The 25,284-nt window shown below is 50.5% G+C and overlaps 1 protein-coding gene across 6 annotated transcripts in view; it reads left to right on the top strand.

Annotated features, from left to right (window-relative positions):
• The first annotated feature begins 990 nt into the window (after positions 1–990).
• Positions 991–25,284, top strand: part of PITPNM2 (phosphatidylinositol transfer protein membrane associated 2) — a 125,952-nt gene continuing 101,658 nt past the window's right edge. For 5 of the 6 annotated variants that reach the window (XM_064522005.1, XM_064522004.1, XM_064522002.1 and 2 more), the window contains exons 1-2: positions 991–1,275; positions 16,849–16,951. The gene's annotated coding sequence lies outside the window, so the exon portion shown is untranslated. The remainder of the gene's footprint in view (positions 1,276–16,848; positions 16,952–25,284) is intronic. The other variant, XM_064522000.1, reaches the window with a different exon arrangement.

Below are 25,284 nucleotides of genomic sequence, written 5' to 3'. Positions count from 1 at the left end.
GCTGGCGAGGGTGACCTGTGCCGTATGGTGCCTCTGGCCTGGTTCTTCCCAGGGGCAGCGAATCTGCAGTTCCAGATGAAATCAGTGGGAGGCCTGAATGCCCAGCGCTTCTGGAAAGCAGAGCCGAAGCCTCAAGAAACTGGGCCACTCGAAATGAGTGTTTACGTCGGAAAACGTGACTGCTGTTGCACTTTGGACAACGTCTTGCTATTTTTCCCCCCTCCAATAAGCCCTTTTAAAGTTGTTGCCCTCAACACAGGGAAATCACCTTGCTCTGTGTTTGGTGACAAACGAGAGCTGCTTGCGCGGCAGCTGCCTGTGCGTTTTCAGAGCAGGGCTGCGGTCGGGTTCCCGTCTCTCCGCCGCGGAGGCGTTGGTCACCTTGCCGGAGCTGCTCGGGTTTGCTCGGGGCTCCAGCCTGGGTCGCGCTCCCGGGCTGCCCTCGCAAGATGTCCCCTGTAGTTTCTAATACCAAACCTTACGGCTCCTTCAGCGCTGAGATTCAAGTGTTGGCATATAAAGTCTTTGTCCCTGTCTCTTAAAAACTAGAAGTCAGGGGGGCAATGCAGGGAGTTGGATTTACTCATCAAGAGAGCCGGCAGCCACTCTGGCTTTGGGGGGGAGCGGGGCCCCCTCCAGCCACGGGCCTGGAGAAGGTGCCGGACCTTGAAGAGGAGCCCAAGGCCTCGCAGCAGGCACCGGCCGGGCGGCTCTTGAGGCGAGGCCGTTGCAGCAGCGCTGGCCGGGGCTGGGCGCCCATGGCCTTTTAAATCTGCAGGGCAGGGACGCGGCCAAGGGGGGTGTTTAATAAAAGGGGGGGGGGGACAGGTACTTAGAGCGCGGCACGGCCCCTCCGCGGCCGTTTTCCCGCGGCTCCCGAGCGCGGCGGTTACCGGCGCTACGGAGTTTGTTTGCGGAGGGGAAGGGCGCAGCCCCCCCCCCCCGGGCTCCCTCCCCTGCGCGGCGGGGCCGGGCCGGGCCGGCAGGCGGCGCCGCCGGGGCGTGCGAGGCGCCGGCCGGCGCGGGAAGGAAGCGGCGGCTCCCGCGGCGCTGGGCACGGCGCGGCCGCGCGGGCGGGCGATAAAGCTGCCGGGGCCGCCGGGCCCCTCGCCTGCCCCTGCCGCCGCGCCGAGCCGCGGCCTCCGCCCGCCGCCGCCGCCCCCCGCTGCGGGCGAGGAGCCGCCGCCCGGCCCGGCCGCGGATTATGCCCGCGGAGCGGCAGCAGGAGCAGCAGCAGCAGCGGCGGGAGCGGGCCCGCTGCAGCGGCAGCAGCCGGTGCGTGGTGAGGCCGGGCGGGGGGCGAGGGCACCTGCCCGCGGCGGCGGCCCCGGGGGGGGGGCGGGCGGGGAAGGGCCCCGGGGGGCGCGGAGCCGCCGGCGCGGCCGAGCTGGGGCGCGGGGCGGGGGGGGGCCGCCGCAGCGAAAGTTTTCCCCGAGTGGAGCCCGCGGCGGGGGGGGGGGAGCGTCCGTGGGCCGCGTTGCGCCGCGAGGCTCCGGGCGCCGCAGCCCTGGCAGCGTCGTGCCTCGGCCCGGAGCTACCGCCCGAAAAACGCGCGATGTTCGTAATCTTATTGTTAAAATAGCCCATTGCTTGCCGTTGGGATATGTGTGGCTTTTCGTATCCCCCCCCCCCCCCGGTGCTGGCGGGTTGTGGAAAGCACCTTCGTGCCCGGCCCTGGGTGACAGGTCGAGTGTCGTCGCTGGCACTTGGCAGCGAGATACGCGCTCGCTCGGTGCGCGGTGTCTCTGCGCTGGCGTGTTTCGGCAGGTCTGTGCGCGAAGCCGCGTGGGGCGTCGAGGGAACGGCGCGGGCGGCCTTGGGGCTCCCGAAGTTCAAGGCCCCAATGAGCCCAGGCGCGCGCCGTGCTGCCTTGTGCCCGCAGCCTGCGCGTCCTGGCTGCCGCTCGCCCGGGCTGGCACCGCCGTGGGTCCGGTCCCCAGGGCGAGGGCACCTCGGTGCCGGGCGCCGTCTCCGGCGAGAGCTGCGGTGAGGCCCGTGGCCGGCCTCGGCCCGCGGGAGCCCTGGCGAGGTGGGAGCATTTCGAGGTGGCAGAAACGCCTTTGCTCAGCTACAGCTGCGGGGGAGAGGAGAAAACCTCATGCGCTTTCGGACTGAGGGAGCCCCTCTGCGGCGGGCGAGCGGCTGGGTGGACGACTCGGGGGACCCGCCGAGCCTTGGCGGGCAGAGGAAGGGGTTCGGCTTTTGGGAAGGAAGAGGAACGCACTCCCCGCTGGATGGGGGCAGCTCTTGGCTGTGCCCTGCTCCCCCCCCCCCCCCCCCGGAGCTTCAGGCCTGGTGATCCCGTCTTGCCTCCTTCCCATAACAAAAAGGGCCCAACTTCGGTGCCCCCAAAAATCTGGATTTGGCTCTTGAGCTCTCTGGAGCGCAGGCAAGTGCTGCTGCCCCACAGTTGCAGCCGCTTGCGGAGCCACGGGAGGGTTAATACCGCTTCCTTCGCCTCCTGCCCAGGCTCTCGCCTCCCCGGAGGTGCAGAAGCAGGAGGAGCGCACCGGCTCCCTTCGGCCCAGCCTCGGGCATCGTTCCCCGTTAACGGAGCCGGGCACGGCCAGCCCCGGCCCTGGGTGCAGCGCGGTGCCCCCCCGGTGGGCCGCACGGCCTGCTCCCTCCCCTTGCGCTGTGCGTTAAACGTCGTGGCCGAGGCGAAGTTTAAGTCGTGCATTTAAAAAAAAAGCCTCTTCCTTTGTTAATCCTTGCTCTGAGGTGAAAACTGCTGTGCTCTCTGCACCTGGAAGCAGCTAAATGGGTGATACGATGCCAGAAAACATCCTCGCTCTCTAAAAACGTGCTCTGCCTGCGCTCAGCTGCGCACACGCGAGTCGTTCCCGCAGGACAGCGGTGACAGATAAATCTTTCACGGGTCTCAGGACATCAGGACGCAGGAGGCGGTTGGACTTTGCGTTGAAATAACCGTGGTCTGTAGGTCTCCTCCTCCCACGCGCTCGCTCCCTTTCCGTGCCCGAGCTTCTCACTCGTGCTGTATTTTTATCACGTAGTTTATTTTTGTCGTGAGCGTGTTGTGCTCCCGAGTAACACAAGAAGACTGACTGCGTTACCGAGCTCAGCGCTGGCTTCTCGGTGGTTTTTTTTTTTTCTTCCGCCGTTGAATCGGCGGCTGCCGCTTGCAGGACGGTGGCTCCCGTCCCCTGGCCGACCTCGTGCCCGCGCTGCTCCGTGCCTTGCCGCGGAGCCGGCTGTTCTGCCAGGTAACCAGCTCGCGGGCTCGGCCCCCATCCCTCGACAGCTGAAAACCCTCAGGACGCGTAAAATAAAGAGCGGCGCAGCCTGACAGCGGTCGCGGGCTTGTCCCCGCGCGCCGTTTCCCTGCAGCGCTGCTTCGCCGCCCTCGCGACGTGCGCCGGGATCTCCGAGGGGGAGACGAGGAGCGGCCGAGTCTCGGGGCCGGGAACGCGGCTCCTCGTGCTCCTCCGTTGTGACAGAGCAGGCTGCTGCTAGGCTCTTCGTTTTCATTAATCATATTTAAGTTTCTGTCGCTAACTTGTAATTAAAAGCCTGGTTGATACCACTTTAATGAATGTACGGATGTTAAGCCATATTCACGCATAAAAATGCTTTTTAATTCCCTTACTATTCCCTTTATGGCCCTTAGATGCTTTTGTTACCATTTAAACAGCATACAGTAGCAGCTGTTTATCTTCTTATAACTTTTTTTTTCCCCCTCCTCTGTGTTCAGGAAACAGCGATGGTTTGAGTAAACAGTTCCCTGGTATCCTTTAGCAATAATTTTTAAGTAACTTGGCAAAAAGGGGCAGAAGTGATGTGTAAATAGTGCACTCGGAGGCTCTTCTTGCTGCCAGTAGCCCTTAGCCTGACATAACTCTGCTAAAGTCATTGCTTGTTCCTCCTCCTTACATGGGGTGGTGAGGAAGGGAAGAAGGCCTTGGGGTGCGACTTCTGGTTACGGTGGGTTTAGCAAGGACCTTTCCTCCGAACGATAACTTCTTCTGAAATGCCCTTTCTCTTCTGGGGCTGCTTCGGACGGCGTATTTCAACGCGTTTGTCGCTCGTTGCGCATCTAACAGCCAAAGCGTTTATTGTGATTTATCATCTGGCGCGTGGGAGTTTTATCTGACTTCTCATTTTACTTGACAGCAACCAGTTTGGAAAGACCTTGTCCTGATTTTTTTTTTTTTTCCTTTTAATTCTCAAAAGTTGCAACTGGAAGTGTGTGTGTGTGTGGGGGGGGGGGGGTGCATTTAAGTAAGTAGTTGCTTTTTATTCGGAATCTGTTACTGCTTCTGCGAGTTGGCAAAATAGAGCATCCCTGTCTTCAGGCAAACTTATTTTAAGCAGGATCCTCCAATTAGTCCAAGGCAGCATTAATTTCCTCCCGCCGTAAATCCTGTCGTCCAGTGGCTGTGTCGGCAGCCCGGCTGGGAAGCCTCGGGAGATGGCAAGGGAAGCTGCGCTTGCTCCTGGCCGCTGCTCCGCTCCTGCCGTTCCTGCGTCCTCCCAGTAATATCCTGCTCTGGAACCAGCACGATCCACTGAGAAACACTTTTCCTGACGTGATGCTTTTCTTTTAGGCTCCCTCTTATATGAGGGACATGCATGATTTGGGTTGGGGGGCAGGAGCAAACAATTTCTTCCTTTTTTTATTTTCTTGGGGTGGAAAAGCAACCTGAGGAGAAGAACACTTTTCTTAATAGCTAATTTCTCTAAATTGAGAAAACTTCTTCTAGTTTAATTTTAAAGCTTGCTTATATAGGGTATGATGCAATTAATATTTCTGTGTATCCTCAAATTAGTAAGCTATGTCTAAATTTAATTCTGAGCCTGAAAGCATCTTATAAACAAAAATGTTCTGCAGTTTCCACTGTGAATGGGAGTGGAGTAATTAATGTAGAGGAGGGGGAAATAAATAAAACATTTTTATTTTTAACTTTGTTTCCTGGGTGTTGGAGGAAATCCAGATGCCACAGCATTGTACCGGGGCAGAGGCATCTCTGTGTGAACTCAGCCACGAGCTGAAAGGGAATCTGACTCTTCTAATTATAGTGTCCAAAGCCAAGAGTCTATGAAACTTGAAGCGAACCACGAGTATAATGAATGATATTTAGATGTTCTTAATAACACTAGAATAGCAAAACAAATTAGCACTGGGCTAACTCGGATCCTGCCCCGCCGGGGGAGTTTTAATCGCTAGAGTGCTCGGTCAATGCCCAACGCTCCTCAAGTCGTGCTTCTGCGTTTCCTGCAGGCAAGGTGTCCCGCACGTGGGGGGAAAATGCCTCTTCCTTTTTTAAAGATGACTGTGGGGGTCCTGGGGGATCTCCTGAGAGAAGTCAGTGTCTGGAGCTCTTCTCAGCAGCTTGCAACCCTCCTGGGTATGTTTTACGCAGGGTCAGGCTTCGAGGGCGAGAGGAGATAGGAGGCTGCCTATGGAAGTGGAGGTAAATGGTTATGGAACATGTGTGGTACAGGGAGCTATGGGACTTGCCGTGAAAGAGCAGGGAGAAATCTGTTAAGCGTAGGGTAAAACCTGCTCTGGAGAACCTGGATATGTCCGAGGAGATCCCTGCAAGTGATGCAGTGATGCTGGAGAGGGCAGGAACGGAAAGCAAATACTTCCACTGATGAAGAAATAGGCTGGGCAGGACGTAGCTGCCTGAGCAGGAATGTGGGCAGCCCGAGCAGCAGTTGGGTTTTCTCATAACCACTTGCAGCAAAAGCTTCTCTTTCTTCAGCTTCTCCTTACTTGGGTGGTGCTTGAGGACTCCAAATTGGCTTTTTCTTCTGGCTTCTAAACAGCCTCCAGAAAAGCTTGCTTGGGCAGAGTGGAAGAGCTACAACATCCAGAAATCTGAGTCCTTGTGGACCTCACGATTTTCCACAAAGAGAGAAATCCGAGAGTCCGTGGGTCATGCGGAGTCTAGCCAGATCCACGGTCTGGGCTTGGCCGTGTTTGGAGGGCTGTGCTCGGTGAGTGCCATGACGTTACAAGCAGGATGCTTAAAGCTCAGCTCTGCAGGAAAGGAGCTGAGCTTAGGTTACTTGGAGAGGCTCCCTCGGTGCGGTGAGGGAGAACAGTTCACTGCTAATCCTTTCTGTTCATTTAAATAGCTCCGTTTCCTGTTGGAGACCACAGTGGCATTTCTGCTCGGGTTTTTATTTTCTCTATCAGCTCGTATCGCCTGGTGTGGGGAAGATCCGGACAGTTCAGCAATGCAGCAGGTTGTACCCGGCTTGAAAGGGGCCTCTGATCAGTGCAGCAGCACCAGGAGAGCTTAGGAAGGATAGCAGTGAATGAGCAGCTGAGAGCCTCATAATTCATGCCGTGGCCGCGGTCCGTGTAATGGAGAGGGAAGTCGCCGGTGATTTGTTTGGATTGCCGGTGCTTGCATAACTATCGCTCGGCTTCGGGACGCTAGGTCAAGCAGATCAGCCGCCGCAGCAGCGGCCTCGAAAGGCGTTTCTCTTCGACGGGGCGATAGCCGGCTCGGGAGGTGGGAACGTGTCGTAACGTCGGCGTGCGGAGCGTGCTCTCGTATCGTAGCGTCTCGGTGGCGAGGCCTCGTTATCTCCGCTTCCAAGGAAGTCTGATGTTTGCACGGCTGTTAACTTCGGGTGCGTAGTAAGGCCCTAATTCCATTAAGTGCTTTAAAAGGTGATGGAAGGATTTCAGGCTTTTATAGTACGGCCGTGGTAGACTACAGCTCAGCTTCTGCTGCGTGTCTTGTACCGGTTAGTCATAAGGAAGCTCATTCAGGACTTAGTGAATCATGCTGGGACTTTTTTTAGATGATTTGAGCTGGAGTCGGGGAGTTTTGCCGTTGTGGGGAACGCTGCAGGGCCGTGGACATCTCTTAGGAGGTAAAAAATGATGCTGTGCTGCCCTCAGTTGTTAGGCGTTTGGAGTGAACAAAGAGACAGTTTTTATAAATGTATTTATAGGCATGTGGCATAATTATGTTTTATATACGTCAGAAGGCAGTACAATGGGTATAAATGCACTTGTGATTGTAATTTCTTTTAAAATCAATACTGCAATTTAGGTAACCTTCTAGAGGTAGAAACACTGAAGAATCATTTTTCTCTGTGTGGGTGGCGTACCTACTTTAATGCTACTCTGCCTTTTTTTTTTCTTTTTTAAGAAGGAAATAGACATTTTATATTTATCGCATCAGATGAAATCGAAATCTAAATATTTACACCTTGCTGCTGCATCTGAGATTGAGGACCAATTGTGGGCGTTCCCAAGCTGTTTGGTAGTCTCCTTCCCGGAGAGGGTTGATTTTCCGCGGGGCGGTGGAGAGGGGGAGCCTCACGCTTCTCGTTACTACGCTCTCGTCAGCCCCTGCAGCTGGGAGCGCTTCCCGCCGTGGGCCGCCGACCCGGCGTTGCGGTGGGAGGGGGTTCTAGCCCCAACGCGCCGCGAGCTGAGCACGCGCTGTCGCCCGCCGAACGCAGTTAGCCGCAAGCTGTGAAAGCGGAGGGGGAGTTGAGGATACGCGTGTGTAAATAACTCGGGGATAGCTTGTGAAAGGGAGCAGAAGGGGAGGGGAAACGGCCTCTTGCTGGCTTTTTCCCTGTCTTCCTCGTCTCTTCTGTAGCGCTCTCCATGGCTGATGCTCAATGCTCTCCACAAACGAAGGTGGAAGATCACTTCTGTTTTATGCAAGGGTAAACCGGTAGCGTGCATGCGAAACGCTGCAGGTTGCAAGTCAGTAGAAGAACCAGAGCTTTGTGTCTCCAGTTTTCCTCCGACTTTCTGCCCAAAGCCAGCCTCCTGGGCTGTGCTAGCACGCGTGGTTGGTGCTGTAAGTGGCCGTGTTGCCAGGTGGGCTGCTGCTTTTTGGGCATGTCCAGCACGGTGCTTTCAGGCCTCCAGTCCTGCCTGTCGTGTAGGTCCACCAAAGCCAGCAGAGGAACGTGAGAATAGCAAACAGCTCGTTTGTTTTCCTTCTCTCCCTTGTTTTTAAACATTATTCACGCAGACTCGCGGGATCCGTCATTTGTCTAAACCTGTATCTGGATTGTAAAGTATTGTTGAAAATTTAACTTCTGCAGATGGTAATTGCCTTTCAGTAAATATCCTCAAAAAGGCATTTACCATGGATGCAATGTGTCCTTTGTCTGTTTTGGGACGACAGAATAATTTTTTAATGCTGCCTGTTGCTTACATTTAATTCCTATAAATAGTTTTTTTAATAAGTCACATCTATCTAACACGCTATTGCTGTCAGAGGAAAGCGCATATTTGGGCAAGCCTGCTTGAAGCCTTAGCCTTTTTAGCACAGCTTGTGTGTGTTGCTGTGGCTTCCCCCTTTTAATCTATCATCTTGTTTAGAAGAGCAAGAGATGGTTTGACTTGCCTGCTGAGGATGCACGCTGATGCCTCTGCTTGACAGTCTGCTCGGACAAATGATAGTATTGGAAATTCAGTGTCAAGAAAAATCTTGATAGTAAAACTTTTCGTCTTTAGAGTTAGTGTCCTATAAGCTGACTTCTGACAGCGGTAATTACTCATGCAAATCTGTAAGGAAAACTGCTCACTGAATTTTGTAGGTGCTTTTCCTTCTGTGCCTGGTCTTTGGTGGGCCTTATCAGGACATGGGCCAGACTTGGTGCATCACAGCTGTAAAAGCTTCTGGGCTGTCTAGGCAGAGAGGATATAGGGGAAAGCCTTCTCCTGTTCTCCTCTTCAGCTTGTTTTCTGCTGGGGCTATCTTACTGAGAAGGAGATTTCGTTGTCTAATGGAGCATCTGTACTATTAAAGGTAGATAGGTTAAAGCACTCCCTCCCAGCTGCGGTTACTTAGCCTGTATGGCTTTTTGTTGGCAAAAGTGGTATTTTACTCGTTAGCAAAGTAGAACCGAAAAACGAGATTGAAATGTTTTTTATCTTAAGCATCATTACCAACATCATCGGCTAAGCTGTACTGAGAGACTGCTTTTGTTCCTGGTGCTTTGCAGGCAGAGTATAACTTGACCTCCCCTTCTTCCTAAATCACGTCTACAGCACCAGCAGCTAGGAGAGCTGCCTTCTGACTATAAACAGGTTTGGAGTCACCAAAAAATAACCTTGGAGACCCACAATGTCAGTTTAACAGCTGTTTCTGAGAATTGCGTTTTTATTATTCCTACCCAGCGCTCTGCAGAGGTCTCTGGCAGTGAATTTGTAGATGTCAGTCTTCCCGGCACTGTTCAGCTAACTTGCTGCGTTTTCTTTCTGGGATCTAGTGGGAAGGAATTTGTGCCGTGTAATTATTTGTGTCCAAGCTCAGGTTTACACTGCCGTAATGTCTTATTTGTAGAAGCTATGGTTAAACAACATAAACCCCAGTAAGTTTATTATTGTTTTTTTTCTTCGATAGGAGATTTAGATATCGTGTTGTGGGTGTAAACTTGGTTGCTGTTTATTACGACATACAACACGGAGGTATTGCTTGAACAACGCTCTGCTGCAGCTAGCCATAGAGCTAGGCAGCAGGTGAAGTATTTCTAGCAGATGTTTTGGCAAGGAAGACTACTTTCTTATGTGATTAAAACTGTAATGTAAATCTTGCTAGAGTTTGCCTTTAGGGACAGTTGTAAAGCAAATTCCCCGAAGGCCTGGAGCTGCTCTAATAAGGGTCAGCAGGACAGGCTCCTGAATTATGAATGAGAGCTGTGGCATCCCCTGGAGAGGGGAAACGCGTCTGATCCCTGGGTTTATCCCGCTTGAAAAGGCACGAAGCTTGTGTTTCTCCACGGTGCAATTAAGGGTTGGATAGACCCTGACAAACATAGGTGCATAAGGCAGGGGGAGAGGCTGGTACCACGACGAGCTGCTTGTGTTGGACATGATTTCTGGATTGTGGGGGCTGGACCGTGCGCTCTGTGCACATGGAGCTTACGTGCACAGCGTGTACGTGCACAGCATCAGTTGCACACTGATTTTGAAGGCTTTGGCTTTTTGCAGAGTGGACGCTTTTTTTTTTTTTTTTTTTTCATGTTTTATTCTTTTTCCTTCATTAAATTGCTCTGCGGAGGTGACGGTTGCTGTGGGCTAGGCAATCCTCTGGGGAGGGAGGCTCGAGCCTGGGGAGGCAGGAGGCACAGCCCAGCGCTCGTTTAAGCCTTGTCCCTCCGTCGGTGGCTGCAGCAGCCCCGGGCGCCCGGCTGGGATGGCCGGAGCAGCCCCTAAAGTCAGTGCAAACGCAGCCAGGTGCTGCAGAGCCCGGGGCTTTGCATTGCCGTTATCATAAGGTATCCCATCTGGAGGCGGCAGAAACAGCCCTCGCAGGGTTCCTTCATCTCCGGGCTGGCAAGGAGCGCAGAATGAGTGACACATTTCCATTTGACTCATCTGCTGTCAAAACGGTGACATCCTTGAGTCACGTTAAAAATGAGGCCTTGTAGTTGAATTGGCACGTCGTTCTGCTAAGCGTGGAGCAGGTGTTGCTGCTTTGCGTTTTGTCCTTGCTAAGAAAATTATCATTGTTGTTGTTATTTTCCTTCCTTGAGATAGGATGAAAGTGATTAATGTTATCCCTTATGTCCTGGGTTAAAAATAACAGGAGAGCCCGATCCTGGTGGAGTGCTGGATGTTCGCTGTAAAGATGGTCAAGTGACCTGCTTTACAACTATTGCTACCCTTAGAAAAAAAGAAAGAAAGAAAAAAGAAAAAAAGTTAGTGCCCAGGAGCCAGATGGTTGGAAAAGAACACCCCACGATCAATGAGGCAATATGTAAATATTTTAAGTCATTACCAGGGTACTGCTGTGTTGACACTGAAATCCAAAGTGCTGTTCCATAGGGCTCCTCATTGATCGGCAGATGAGCGCTGATAAAATGGGGGGTAAAAGCACAATGCTGAGCATTAGTATGGATTGTGGGGCTTGTTGATGAGGACAGGCTTCCATCAAGGTCTAAAAATGGCTTTCAAACCCTGTTTAAGCATATAACTGAGCCACAAACAGTATTTTTTCCCTGGCTGTCAAGTATGGATTAAATGCTGTATTGCTTTCTTTTTTTTTTTTTTAAGCTGTTTTATTTAAGGCGAGCTGCTGCATAGTTGACTAATTTTTCTGTTTTAATTACCACGTTTATATTGGAAGGAGTAAGGTGGAAGCTGATGTAGTGTTATCTGCTTGAACTACGCCTAGCCAGAAATGACAAGAAAGTAATATAAATCAAATTGTGGAATTACAATAGATTTTTGGAAAAAAAAATCCTAGAAGTAGGCTGTAGAGATCCTCTCTGATTCTCTTAGAAGTCTTCACAGGGGTGATACTATTCTCATGCATAAAATATGAAGTTTCTTCAGCAACAGAAGTGCTGAACCCACGGAGAGCATCTTCCCCCTACCTTTTGTCCTCCCCTCCGGTGCTCTCCCTCATGAAAAGCCTCCTGGGTTATACCTCTCGCAGAAGGTAGCTTGAAATCTGACTTTAAATAGGTGCTTGTAAAAGCTGCTTTCTAATGTCTGAGTCCGTAGCTGCCACCTCCAAACCACCCCAGCAGTGGGGAGCAGCTGGGATCCCACCGCTGAGATGGGAGCTTGTCTTCTGCTTTGGAAAGTGAGGTGTCCTCGCGGTCGTGTGCAACAGGTTGCCCTTGTCGGTGCATGACGTTAAATGTGAACTTGTCTCGCCTTTATCAAGAGCAATGTGAGGCTCATAAAACCTTGGCAGGGTGCATGTAGAGTGGATTTATCTCTTTGATGTGTTCTCTCGCAGCCTAATGAGAACAGCAGGTTGCAATGCTTCAAACCCCAGTCTCCTATTTCATGTAAGAGTGACTCCTAAGGAAGGAGGGGGGACGGTTTTGCAAATGAGAAGCTCTTGCTAGGTGTAGCGAAGTCCAGAGATGGTCCTGGAAGGGGTCTCTGTTCTGGAGCTCAGGTGGGAGAGCTGCTTCCTTGCTTAAATGAGGTGACAAGTTTATGTGGAAAGACCGTGGTTGATGTCCTCCTATTAATGCCCATCCCCTGGTGGGGCAGACCAGGTGGCCAGGGCCTCGTTCTTATTCCCAGTTACGTAAAACAGATGAAATAGGCGGTTCCCCCGGACTCAGCTATAGCTCCACTGCTGAGGTTTATTTAAACGCCTTGCTGTGAGCAGGCTGAGGGAAGGGCCCAGCATCCAGGGCCGCGAGCCCCCTCCCCTCCTCGGCTTGCTCTTTGTCTCGCTGGGAATCGCCTGGCAGCTTGTTTTCCTCCAAATTTTGTGCAGGTTTTGCATCCTTTCCCGGGAAGCTGCCAGCAATCCAGGCAGCTTTCTGGAAGCCTTTTGTTTGCTTTCCCTCCCCTCCCCTCGGGTCGGGCTGTTACGGTAAGGCCAGGACCCTGTGCTCCTTGGGGAGCGGAGCCACAGCCCCTCTGCGGAGGGTCCAGATGCTGCAAACATCAGACGGGGGAAAATCTGTCTAGGTGCCCTTCCGAGCTGCTTGTGTTTTCTAGTTAACTGCTGCATTTATCTTGCTTGTTGATTAATTCCCTCTGCTTCCTGGCACGTACTGCTGCCTGTTCCTCTGATTAGTGAGTTCTTCAGGATTTTGGATTTCTTCCTTTCTTTCTTGTTTTTTTTTTTAAGGTGCTCACTTATCTCCTTATTGTTTTAGGGTGACTGCTAAGAAAATGGAAAATACCTTCACTTCAGGGTGGAGGACTCCTGTGAATATCCGTGGTCTGAAGCTGATGCTCGCAGACCACGGGCATGCAGTGCTTTACCACAGCTGACATTTGTTAGGGCTTAGTATTTATTAATGCAGATTGCACAAAAGCAGTAGACTGAGCTAAAACAACTGTGGTGTTTGCTAGGAACAATTTCGCTGGTTTATTTATCCCTGCCAGATTGTGCTGTCAGTGTCTCTGACTCTGCAGAAACAGCAGGAGAACGTCGCTTCCTCCTGCCTTTGCACTGGCTCGGCAATGGCATGGGATGGGATGGGACAAACCCCCCCGTGCCCTGCCCTGGGGTGGCAGTGGCAGGGGGCTGATGGGCCCTCAGGGGAGACAACATCCCTTCCTGGGCAGAGGACTGTGTTGGGGACTCGGAGGTCTCCGCAGGAGAAACTTTTCTACCAGGGAGAAGGCTAAGGTTTATAGCATAACTACACATCTAAAGGCAACCTCCGAGGTTGGGAGCAGTTGTGAGCTGCTGTGGATGGGGCTGGAGAGGGGAACAAGCCCTCTTCATCCTGCCTGACCTTGATGAAGGGACTTCCCTCCTTCTTGTTCTTCTTGCTCTTCCATCTCTCCTCTGCCTTGGACGTGGAGCCGGGATGTTTTCTGGGGCCGGAGCTGCCTTACGTGAGTCTGTAGCATTTGGAGCTCCGATGTGGGGTGTGATGTGGCGTGTTCTGGTCTGCAGTCGTCACCGAGCGTTGTTTGTTCAAGGAGCAGCAAGGTGAGACCTCTGCCCGTCCCACCAATGCGGAGCGTCTTTGTGGTGACGGGGACGGTACCTCTTCGGGGGAAGGACTGATGACGGAAGCGCAGCACATCGGTTAAGCAGACAGGCCTTCAGAAACCAGCACGCAGCATCTTATAATTAATCTGCCTCCATGGAAAGATAAATGCCAGTTCTATTAGTGTAACGTAGTGTTTTCAACAATCGTGCTAAAAATGAGCCGCTTGCCACCTGCTGAGCGGCACCTCATCCTCCTTGCAAAATATATTTGCGTGTGAATCTGTCTACTAACAGCTGCAGTCCGCTTTCGTCTGCCGCCTGTGATGTCCTGTGGTGGTCCAAGCCAGATTTGATCTTTGCATGGGTTCAGGTTTTGAGTGGTTCTGAGCAGTCTCAACTCTCAGAGACTTCCTGGGCAGAGAAACTTGCCTGGGGGCTCTTGGAGGAATGGAGAAAGTTAGCAATGACGATTTTTGCAAGTAGCACAGAGAATGAAAATGTTCTTGAAGCCTTTTGGGAGCTCTTGCATTAACTTGCATTTCTAAGTGGGGTGGTTTTTTTTCCTCTTGGTAAAGTTTGCTTTGGACAAATGCACACCTTGTTTAACACTACTGCAATCTCTGCGTTTCAGTAGTGCAAATACAAAACAGGAGTGGTTTTAACTGTGTGTGCTAGTACCACTTATCAAGAGATATAGCTAAAATGGAGGCAGGGTGAATTCCATATTACTAATCTAAAAGGGGCTTAAAACTGACTGTTTTTAATTTATTTTTAGGTCTCAGAAGTGATTACGAATTTAAAAGTGAATTTAAGGAAAGCATCAACGAGGCCTATACAGATAGCAATGAGTTTAAAAAAGCACTGTACTAAACTGGGCGTAGAATCAAGGTGAATTGTGCATGGTGAGCCAAGGCTTTATCAGTGTTCCAGTGTCCTAGACTACGTTAATTATCTTACTTTCTCTGTTTACAGTGGAGAAAATGCTGATGTTTACATTTTTCTAAAGGCCGTACTTTTAGTTTCTGTTGTTCAGAACTGCTTTTGCTTTTAATCTCTTTTGCTTTCAGTACAGTTAGCAGGTGTATAGAGAAGTCTTATTTTTCTGTCTGGAATAATTGTTTCAGACTCGCTGTCGCTGAAAACAGGAAAGTTTGTCATCTTTTCCCAGCCTCCAAAAAGGGAAAAAGCCCAGTCCTGAAACAAAAAGAATAAAGCAGGTAGGAAGATAAAGTTGCTTTTCCTGAAAACTGGGGACGTTTGTGTCTGCTCTCCCAGTTTTACGTAGCTTCCTGGCGAGACTGTCCACGTCAGCTCCGCCGTGGGTCAGCCGAACGCCGAAACGTTTTCCTGACACCTCGAGCTGCTTTAGCTCACTGACCGTGGAGCGTGTGTTTTGGGGGATGCTCCTTTCGGGAGCCTGTTGACCGGCATACCCAGCGTGTCCGTACGTGTGTCCACCCTGCGAAAGCAGATCTGGAATGGACACCGACAAGTCTCGATGTGGTTAATAAGGGATGAATTATTGTGTAACGTTAATCAGATTGAGTCTTGCTGTTGTTTAGATGTATGTTGGGCTATAAAACTATGTAGATATTATTATTTTTTTTTCTAGAAAGGTAGTGTGTGAAAATTCTTGTTTACTTGCGGATCAGTGTGCTAGAATGGTTAAGTGACCAATGAGACTGAACTCTGAAAGCATGGAAATCAAATGCAAAGCGAGATTAAATTTATATTTAAATAAGCTTCCATCATACAGATTTGAATAGGTGATTTAGGGGAAAAAAATCCTTTGGGCTTTAAATCAACCCGTCATATATGCTAGTAGGGAAAGAAACACTCCCTGGATCCTCACAGCAGGTCGGTCGGTAGCGCTTGCTGCTTTTGAAGCTCCCGAGAAGATTGAGCAGATGTTTTAATGCTGCCGCGGGGCAGGATCGTTTCCCCTGTGCATGGGGACACGGACACGCTTGGGGACGGTAGCGGAAGGGCACGTCCGAGCCAGACCCGGGGGTCGCCGGGCTTCGGGCCCCGGATCTCACCGCGGACGGGCCCTGCGGTGTCTGACCCAGACGCAGGCGTTTCTCAGAGCCGCGTCGCCGCAGCCTGGGTGACTTCCAATGGTGGCTCTGGGCTGGGGCGGCAGAAGTGGCACCCGGGCACCGGGCTCGGCTGTGCGTCAGCCAGCGACGCTAAGGAGCATTTGTGAACTAAATATATTCTTAAGCTGTCTGGCTGCTTGCTCCTGGTGAGCTGTCTGGCTGCTTGCTCCTGGTGAGACCCGGGAGATTAACGGTCCCGAGATGGCACTGGGGCTTCCTCCGGGATGAACCTGACCTGCTCAGGCTTTTTTTTGGTTGTTTGTGTTGTGTTTTCATTGCCTGCGGGTTGGAGGCGGGCGGCGGCACCCGCGGTCCTCCCTCGCCGATCTCCCTGGACGGGGAGGGCAGCCACGGGCGGACCTGGTGGCAACCCCGGCGGAGAAATGGAGAAGACCTGAAGGGCCTTGGGCAGGTCTCGGGGAGGGGAGCGCGTGGGTGGCCCGATGTGCGAGCCAGGTGCTTTAAAACTGCTTTAAAAATAGTCGCCGGCGGCTGGAGGTGACGGGGAGGCTCTGCCCGGGGGAGCCTCTCGCGGAGGCCGCTGGGCGTCACGCGGGCCATGGCGACGTGGCAGCCCCGGCCCTGCCGGAGCAGCCGGAGGGGAGGCAGGCGGCCGCCAGCGGCACGTGAGGGGGAACGGGCTGAGGTGGAAACGGGGGCCGCCATTTCTCAGCCCCCCGCGCCGGGAGGGAGGGAGGGGGCCCTGCCCTCGCCTCCTCGCGCCTCTGCCGGCCCGGTGTCGTCATGGCCGTCCTCGGCAGGGGCCGCGTCGCCTCCCCGCCGCGCCGCGCGGGTGTTGGTGCCGGCAGCTCCGGCTTGGCTCCCGCCCCGCCGACGTGGGATCCCGCCCCGTCGCTGGGGAGCTGTTTGGAAGAGTGCCGCTTGTGTCTTTTATTATTATTTTTATTTGTTTTTGTGCGGAGTGAGGTCCGCGGTGATGCCTCCGCCACAGAGATCGCTCAGCACTGTATTTAACTGGGAAATGCTGTAGGGAGAAGTTGGGACGATATTGTGCAGAGAGAGCACGCGAGCGGTCAGCGCAGCGCTTTATTTATTTATTTATTTATTTATTTATTTATTTATTTTTCCCTTCTAAATTTCCATGAGTTGGAGATGGCGATGACTCATGGCTTGGAACGCGCTTGAAATCCCCGAGGTGCTCGTTGCCGCCTACCATCACGTATTGAATTTCTGACATACCGGAGGGATGTCTGCAGAGAAACTCTGATGTGCAATTATAAAACGTTGTAGCTGCATGTTGTTTGCTTAGGAGCCATTAGCATGGTGTAACCGTGGTGGTAACGCGGCTTTCTCCTGGCTGCTGCTTTCCCCCGGGCGCAGCAGTGAAGCCGCTGTGCTTTATCTTCCCCTAGGATGTCGACACATGTGGACCACCGGTGACATCCTTTTGCAGCAATGCCGTCTTCGCTCCCTCCTGCGCTCAGAAGCATCTAGAGAGATTTTTTTTTGCAGAAGGTAGGTCCTGGCAGTGCAGCTGGATGGCTGTCCCTTTTATTTATTTACTTATTTATTTTCAAATATAAAAGAAAATATTTAAAAGTTACTAGGGAGGACAGTAACGGGGTCTGATGGCTATTAGCTGGCCGCTGGCGAGAGAGGGGATTAACCTTAGCTTGGTTTCCACTTGAATTAGATGCTCAGGGAAACCTGATAAAATGGAGCCAGGAGGAACGGTGCTACGAGGTGCCTTTGAGAGGGACTTGGCAGTTGCAGAACGTGTTGGCTTGGATTGCGCAGATGAGTGTTGGAAACGAACCTCTTCCTAAGGAAAATCCGTGCTCCCCACCTTTTGTTTCGGCTTAGTCAGCATCCGTGTTTGAAATCTTTTTGAGCAAATGAATTAAAAAGGAAACGCCCAGGCAGGGCGTGCACCTAATATAAACTTTTTGTGTATATTTAAATTTTGTCTGGGTCTCTCTTCCACCTGAAAAATTTTTAATGATCTCATATGTATTTAATTTGCACCAAAATAATCAGGGTGCAGCCTCTGGTACTACCATAAAATTGCTATCAGTTTCTACCTTCCCCCCTCGCCCCCCCAAACTTTTAATTTGCTTTACTTTTCCAAGAGGATTGACATGCAGAACTCCCCCAGCAAAGAGTGTAAATGGGGGACTTTTGTTCCTTTCTTTTTAAAAAAAAAAAAAAAAAAAAAAAGAAAGCATGAAATCTCTTAAAGTTTACTTTTTTATGAACATGTGGTTACCGGCAGTTCCCTTACGCTGTAACCTCTGGAGTGCCTCTTAAAGGTTTCCTGTGAATCTTTGCATGTCTCACTAAAACTCCTTTGCTTGAGTTCTGGAAATGTGTGTCACAGTGCTAAATCTGTCCACAGAATTAGTGGCTGAGCAGTTTTTCAGTAGACGTGGAGTCAGCCTTTAGCTCCTTCCTCACTGGGTAGTTTTGACCTCAGTTGCATCTTCTTGTTTTCTTCTAGTGCGTTCCTCACCATATTTTTTTTTTTCTTCTATCAAAAGGGTGTTTTTAACCCTTAACACCACCAAGTGTTTCTCTTTGCAGTGACACTGTGGTGTAAAAACCTTGCATTTCTACTGCCGGATGCTAAAACCCCTAATTCCTGCCTTTTTGTTTAAGAGCACTGAATTGCTGGGAGCGGAGAAAGGTAAATGAGTTGGGATCTGAGACTGTTCACATACAAGACTAAAAGGTGTTTTCAGTTTCTCTGGATTTATGCCTTAGAGTCACGGCAGTTGCACTGAAACCACAGAGTGACTGACACCAGCTTTGTATTAGCATGCATTATCTTTAGCAGAAATCCTTGAAAATTACGGGTCATTTGAATACCTTAAATATCTCCTGTGAGGGATGTGGCTCCCAGTAAAATCAGCACCATTTGCCTTGTTGATTCCTTTCCCGAAGCCTCTCTCTCCAGGATCGGTGGAGCCAGGGCCAGCTGGGGCGGCTGCTCCCCGCGCCGCAGCGTGTCCTGTCCCGCTGCGGGACACCCGACTGCCTCCGAGAGCCCTGCGGCTTCTCCCCTGCCTGCCGCAGCCTGCGAGGGACCGGGGACAGGTCTCTCCAGGAACAACTGCTGTCAGCAGCTTTAACAGAGGAGTAATGATCGTAGGGGCATGACTAATTGCCATGTGAATTTGTGCTCTTGTGCTGAGGGAGAGCGGGGATGTCCCAAGAGCTCTGCCTCCCTCGCCGTGGAGCACTCCGTGTCCCTCTGCTCCCCCTTAGGCTGCTCTGGAGAGTGTCTCTCTCCAAATTGGTGGTGAGAGCAAAGAGGAAATGCAGTCCTTAGCATGCTCAGGGTTTGCTTTGTCTCGAGGCTGTGGCTCTACTCATTTCGCTTGCCTGAAGGATTTAATACTCTGCAGGGCTGACGTTCCTTCGTAAGGAAGGTGCCCAAATGGTCATTAAGTCTCTGGGCAGGTAGCGAAAAGCGCCTTCAGTTGCAGCGAAATGAAACCGTGCAGCTTGCGTCACTAGAGAGCAAGTAATGTCCCCGGATTGGCAGGTGAGGTATGTAGGGAGAAAAATGGGTTTTAAACCTTGTCAGGGAATGCAACAATCATGAAAACAAAGGGCTGAATAGCACTGCCCGGAGCCAGGGAAAATGCTGTAGTCGCTGGGTAACTTTCCCCTCCGTTCTGCCGGCATCCCTGCGGAGCCCTGTCGTGGTTCAGACCCTGCGGCTCTGGATCCAGGCTGCTGGACAGAGCAAAACCACGGAGGAGCGTCCCCTGGAAATCGTACTTGAGTATTTTACGTGGAATTATTTTAAAATCTAGGAAAGTGCCCTGGATTCCTGGCACAAGCAGGAAGGTGGAGCAGACTCTGCAAGGGGTGTGTGTGTGTGCGTGCATGCATGCGTGCACATGTACGTGCTCTGTAAGTGCTTGCGAGGCTCCTAGCACGGCTGTGGGACCTCAGCACAAATCCCACCCGGGAAGCAGGGTGACAGAGGAGGTGGAGGATGCTGCTGCAGAGCGAGGAGGTGCCCGCTGCTCCGTCCAGCTCTGTCCTCGCTCCTGGCTGTCCAGGGGCACTGCACCGCCTTCTTGCCTTTCCTCCTGCCCTGTGATCGCAGGGGCCTGGGAGGGATGGGGGGTGAATGCCCCCTCCGTAAGAAGAGGCAGAGACTGACGTTGGGCAGGAGGTTAATAGGAGAGGAGAAAGTAGATGAGGTGAAGGCAGCTGGAGGTACAGCGTGCCTTCCTTTGGGCTGGGGCAGAGGTCTGGGGCTCTGGGGAAGTGGTGGGTCCTCCCCTTGCCCAAGCAATTCATGCCCATCACTGAAATAAATGTGCAGTATCCTCCCATTAAAGGAAACACTGGTTTGCTTCACAACTGGTTCCTTCTCATGTTCTTCTGCCTTTCCCTCCTTTGCCTGCAGCACCTGTGCTTTGGCCTCGGCTGTGATTTTTGGGTGCGTTTCCCCCCTTCCCAACCGTCATCCTCAGATTTGTGTAATGCAACATGCCTTTCCCCTTCCAGAGCCCTATGTCTTATTACATGGAAGTAAACTGGGACTGAATCTAACTTTTTCTGTGCTCTGTACATATCAAGGGGCTTACTGTGTGACCCCAACGCGAGAACTGTATCCTCCTTTAAAGGGGTGAGTTTAATGGAGAAGACTGATTGCATGCAGTCTGTTTTCATGTTGGAGCCTTCATGGCATATATTGCAAAACAGTCTACGGCGCGCTCGATTGAGGTGATAACACTTCAGAGAGCTGGGCGATGGCTGCCTTTGTGCTGGCGAGGAGAGGAACCCAGTCTGGCAGCACAATTGTGGCGTTCCCCTATCTCAGTCTGCGAAGGCTGTGGGTTAGCGTGGCGGCGGTGAGGAAGAGGAGGAGCCGCTGATAAACTGGAGAGGGGGAATGGGGATCTCGTACAGGTGGGAGACAGTCGCAGCTGAAGCGAGTTAGATCTGACAGTCTAGGGCATAAATGTTTGGAAAGCTGCAGAAAGACCCTCTTAAAGGATTGTCTCCTGTGTGGTGTGACATCTTGAAGCTTCTGGTGGAGATATGGGCAGGCTTTTTTTTTTTGTTATTTTCCTTCTTTTTACGATAGAAATACTAGGGTACGAGGACTTGTTTGGACATACGTGTTTAACTGGGAGGAAAGAGCTGATGACACTGGTGTGGTTGTAACCACAAACTAGCGGCAGGAAACTGTCAGTTAGTAACTTTCTATAGATAAAACCTGCCTTCATTTGTGTTTGTGCTGTTAAAATATCTGAGGAAGACTCTGCTGTTTCTAGAGTTCTTGTTTTTGACAAAGTCTTGTAGTTGTCTGGGGGATGGTGGTAGCGAGATGGTTACAGAACTCATGAAAACTCTGGACTGGCAAAGTGCAGAAGTCTATTCAATGGTCTTGTATAACTTAAAAGCCAAGAAGCAACTCCATTTAATATGTGTCAGACTGGTTGTGCAATTAAATTTGTATGTACAAAGCTCTGTTTCTGGGGAGGTAGGTTATAATCACATGAACCTGCCTGTGCGTTCGAGACCTTTTCATCCTATATCTCCATGGGATCATTACTTGCTTGTAGCTCTCCTTCCCCTCCCCTTCTCCCCACCCTTCTCCCCTCTGATGTGTAAAATATCACGGCTGCAAAAATGAGAGTCCTGCTTTCTCTGCTGTTCCCATTCCAGCTGGAAAACTTGGACAGATCCTTCCCTTGTGGTTTGTGATACTGTAAATAAAGGCTTGGGAGGTCACACGTTTTCCATTTCAAGTTATTTTGATTCCAGTGCTGGAATGGGGGGGAGAGGGAGGAGGGAAATTTAAAAAAAGCAAAACCCCAAACTGTTCTGGTTTATTGTGGGAAAAACAACTCATTAATACTAAGGGAAAACAATGGAAAAAAGAGGCCTTTACAAAGACAGTCTCTGACCAAAGCCGAGACTTGGAGAATCAGGGTCAAAATTTGCAAAGGTATCTTCTCTTGAAGTTTTAAAAGTTATCTGAAAAGTAACGGCTCTGAACACCCAGCTCCTGTGATCTGATGCTGCTTCTGGATGCTTCTGAAAGATTTGCTCTCTATAGAAGTGTATTGACGTAACTCTATGAACGTATTGGTGAGTAATTTTATCTGTGTTCACAATGAGTGGACTGTATGAATGCAGTTACTCATTTCTTTAAATGTCAGTTAAGTGGACCTTTAAATATGGATTTGAGGAAATTCTGGCTCTAGGTCTTGCTGGCTGTGATGCACCTTCTGGTTCAGCTAGTCCAAGTCTTTGCTTACGGCCCAGGACAGTACCTCATGGTCCAGGGCATGATGGGTGGAAAATATTAAATATACACCTGCTCCGGATAATGATATAGTTCTGCCTTCCAAAAATCAGCACAGAATCGTGGTGTGCTCAGGCAGCTGTTACTGTTGTTATTTGAGGCTGGCCTCCAACATCTGGCAGGTTTGGTCTCCTCACCTCTGTTCCTTTCCACGGTGGTGTTCAAGGCTTGAATATTTGCAGAAAATACTGCTTGGGTTTAAACTTCTATTTCATGTTTTTACTTCTAATTCTATTTTGGATTTACTAAGAAACAAGAGCTCAGAACAAGCTCCATTGGGCTTTATTACAGGCTGGTAATATGCAGAGTATGATTAATATTGGCTTATTATGGAGAAACTAACGGTTACCGGCAATTCTGTGTCACTTATTTTTGTTCGACACTTGAAGAGGCCTTTTCCTGGTAAGACTGACTTGTTCTTTTTTATCAAAACAGGATATAAAATGTGAATATAATTTGTCACTGCGGAGCTCGCATTGTACCTTGATACTGCAGAAGTATTTCTTTTTCCATAAACCGTTATGTTTATAAATGTACAGCAGGAACAGAAGAGACACGTTCCACCATCTAGATGTTAATCTCTGTATAGGATAGTCTTTAGATTCAATAACTTTTCTAACCTGATCTTCTTCTGTGTTTTTTTTTTTCCTTTAATGGGCACATGACATATGGACATAAAAAATAATGGCCCAATTTCACCCCTGCTGTAGCTCATTGACGTCATTAAAGCTACAGCAGGGATGACTTGGCCCAGATTCTTTAAAAATAAGACCTGATGAACAACCCCTCATGGAAAAGCTCTACAGAGAAGGTTGTCCTGAGCACAGAAGCAGATGCTAGCTAATTCACTGTGACATTCGATAACATTCCCATTGGTTCCGTTCCTGTGAAATAGGGTTCGGGCTTTCTGAAGGGGGCAGCAAGACATGTGCTCGCAGACTCATTTTTACGGTACCTGAAGAGTGCCATGGAAAGGGACAATACTCAAGGGAGAGAAGGCCGCCTGAAGAGAGGCAGTTCAGGGTGGGTGTGCTTAGCAGTCCTGACTTAGCTAGGAGTCCTCGGAGACTTTTTCTCTTCCGTAGGACTAGGCTTTGCATGTTGGTGAGCCGAAAGATAGAAACCATGGTAGGAAGGGTAACGTGACGCTTCTTCTAAACAAATGATCTGCGGAAAGCTGTCGCCTCGAGCAGATTTTTAGGAAGGTGGTTTTATCTCTCTTGTTGCCGACGAGCTCAGTTCTCCTTTCTCCTCCCTGCTGCCCAGAACTGGTGTTCACTGCCCATGTTGAAATATTGTCAAATGAGGACTAGCTGTCTGAAAATGGCAGCTTTTTCCCAGCATCAAGGGGCAGTCCCAGGCTCGATATCGCAGGGTAGATCTAAGGTACGGTTGCATTTCCTGGCCCAGTTTCCCTCTCAATAACTTGCCCTAGAAAGCGAGGGTACAGGCAATATAGGTGAAAGAGGGCAATACAAACTATGGCAAACATGGTAGTCAAGCTTGACTTAAATCACTCGGTTCAAACTAAAAAGTAAAATGTACTTTCCGAATCTGCACAAACTGAAAACAGAGACATGCAAAAAGTTCTTAAGAACTGTTGACTATTTTCCAGTTACTAAAATAGGAGGTAGCAATTCATGGATGGCAGTTCTGAAAAATCTTTAGACTAATTTACAAAGTGAGTGTTTTGCTTGAAATTATTTATAGCTGCAAGAGGAAACACTGATTAAGCAGTCAGAGCCCCAAAGCCGTATCGGTAATGGATGAGTGCCTGATGACTATTTGCAGTGCTGATTTGCGTTGCAGAGGGCATCTCGGTAACGCGCTGAGCTGAACCCTTGGCGCTTGGGTGGTGACAACTGTATCCGGCCAACGCAGGTTCTCTTGCAGTTAGGAAAAATAATTATCTGATTTCTTGGACTATGCCATACTCTTCTGGTCCACTGAATATAACTGCAAGAACACGCAGTTCCCAAGAAGGAAAATGCTTACTGTGTTTTTGGTGAGATAGCTTCAGCTGTCACACATTCACACTAAAGTTAACCTGGGGGAGGGAGGGAAGAGCACTTTCGTCTGCTTATAAGAGCATGTTCATTTTATGGGAATTTAAATAGGAAAGTTTTTTGCAGGCTAAAGCCAGAAGAGTGTCAAAGTGACATTGACTAGTATAAATAGTGAAGGGAGAATTAGATCTTTAAAATATATGCAGTCTTTTGATTAGTCATCCAAAACTCTGCTGGTAAAACGGGGAAAGAAATCTGGGCTTAACCTGATAAATGTCCTTCTAACTGTGCAAGTGTCAGAAAAAGCTAGAACTTAATTCATGATATCCAGAGAGACCATGTAGCAGCTGGCAGCAGCCTTGTCAGCGGAGGTAAAGGGGGGCAAAGGTAACTGAAAACTTTCCCTTAAGAGCTTTTGGAAGCAAAAGATGCTTGGTGTAATGCGGATAAGAATGATGCTGACTTTTTCTTTTTTTTTATTGCATAGAGTAGGACCTTAACTGAGGAACCTAATGTGCTTTGAGATTTTCTTCCCTTATATTGCCTTCCTTCACCTTCTCCATGTCCCCTAGGTTATATCAGTAGACCTGTTTAGGGCTTCATCCAACTTTCACTGAAGCCAAAAGCAAAACTTAATAGATTTCAGCAGAACCAGCCCTAGAACTCTAGATCATGGAGCTGCCAGCGGCTCCCTCCATCCAAACCGATCAGCAGCACGGGCTGAACGTGTGAGTCTGCGTGAGTTGATACATGCTTGGTTACCGGAGAGAAGGATTGAAGTAAGTAAAAGAATTTATGAAAATCCCGAAGTTATATCTTTTGAACTGACCCATAACAGTTAGTTTTCTGGAAGCAGATTATTACCTTTTAACGAGTCTTAGTGGCGTACCAGGCCCCTGATATAGCGATGGGTGATTTCTGGAATATATGGTATAGAAATCCTTGTCTTTCCAGTCAGACGTGTTTCCTTCTGCTCAAAATATGACTTTCAGGAAGGTGTAGAATTGGTAAGGGGCAGAAGCGAACGCACACGTGCACGCGTACAAAGCACGTACATCCCCCCGGAGCGATGCCGTTCCCTCTCTGCGGGCCCGGGGGAGCACGTCTCCTGCAGACCTCCGAGGCCGTGCTGGGAAACGGAGCGCTGTATCCAAGCGGTGTTCCGTGTCCTTTGAGCACCGGTGTGTGCGTGCACACGTCGCCCGGCTCGCCGGGGCTGCGTGCGCGTGGTCCGGGAGAGGACCTCGGGTGGGTCCTGGCGCTGGAGGTGTTTTGGCTGGCGTGGCTGAACGCTGGCCGCTTTTAATTGCACGTCGGTTGTAAAGCTCCAGATGGAAGCTGCGCCGGCTCTTAGGAAGGCAGCGCGTTCTGCAGTCCCAGCTGGTGCTGGTCTCTGGGCACGGGCTTGCGGGCTCCGAGCAGAGAGAAAGATGCACCAGCATATGTAGTGACAGATTTTTCCCTTACCCATTTGTTTAAGAAGAATAGTGAGTTAAAATCAACATGCA

The sequence above is a fragment of the Dromaius novaehollandiae genome, chromosome 17 (assembly GCF_036370855.1).
Source record: "Dromaius novaehollandiae isolate bDroNov1 chromosome 17, bDroNov1.hap1, whole genome shotgun sequence".
NCBI lineage: Eukaryota > Metazoa > Chordata > Aves > Casuariiformes > Dromaiidae > Dromaius > Dromaius novaehollandiae.
The sequence above is the reverse complement of the archived record's forward strand: the minus strand, read 5'-3'. Positions and strand labels throughout refer to the sequence as shown.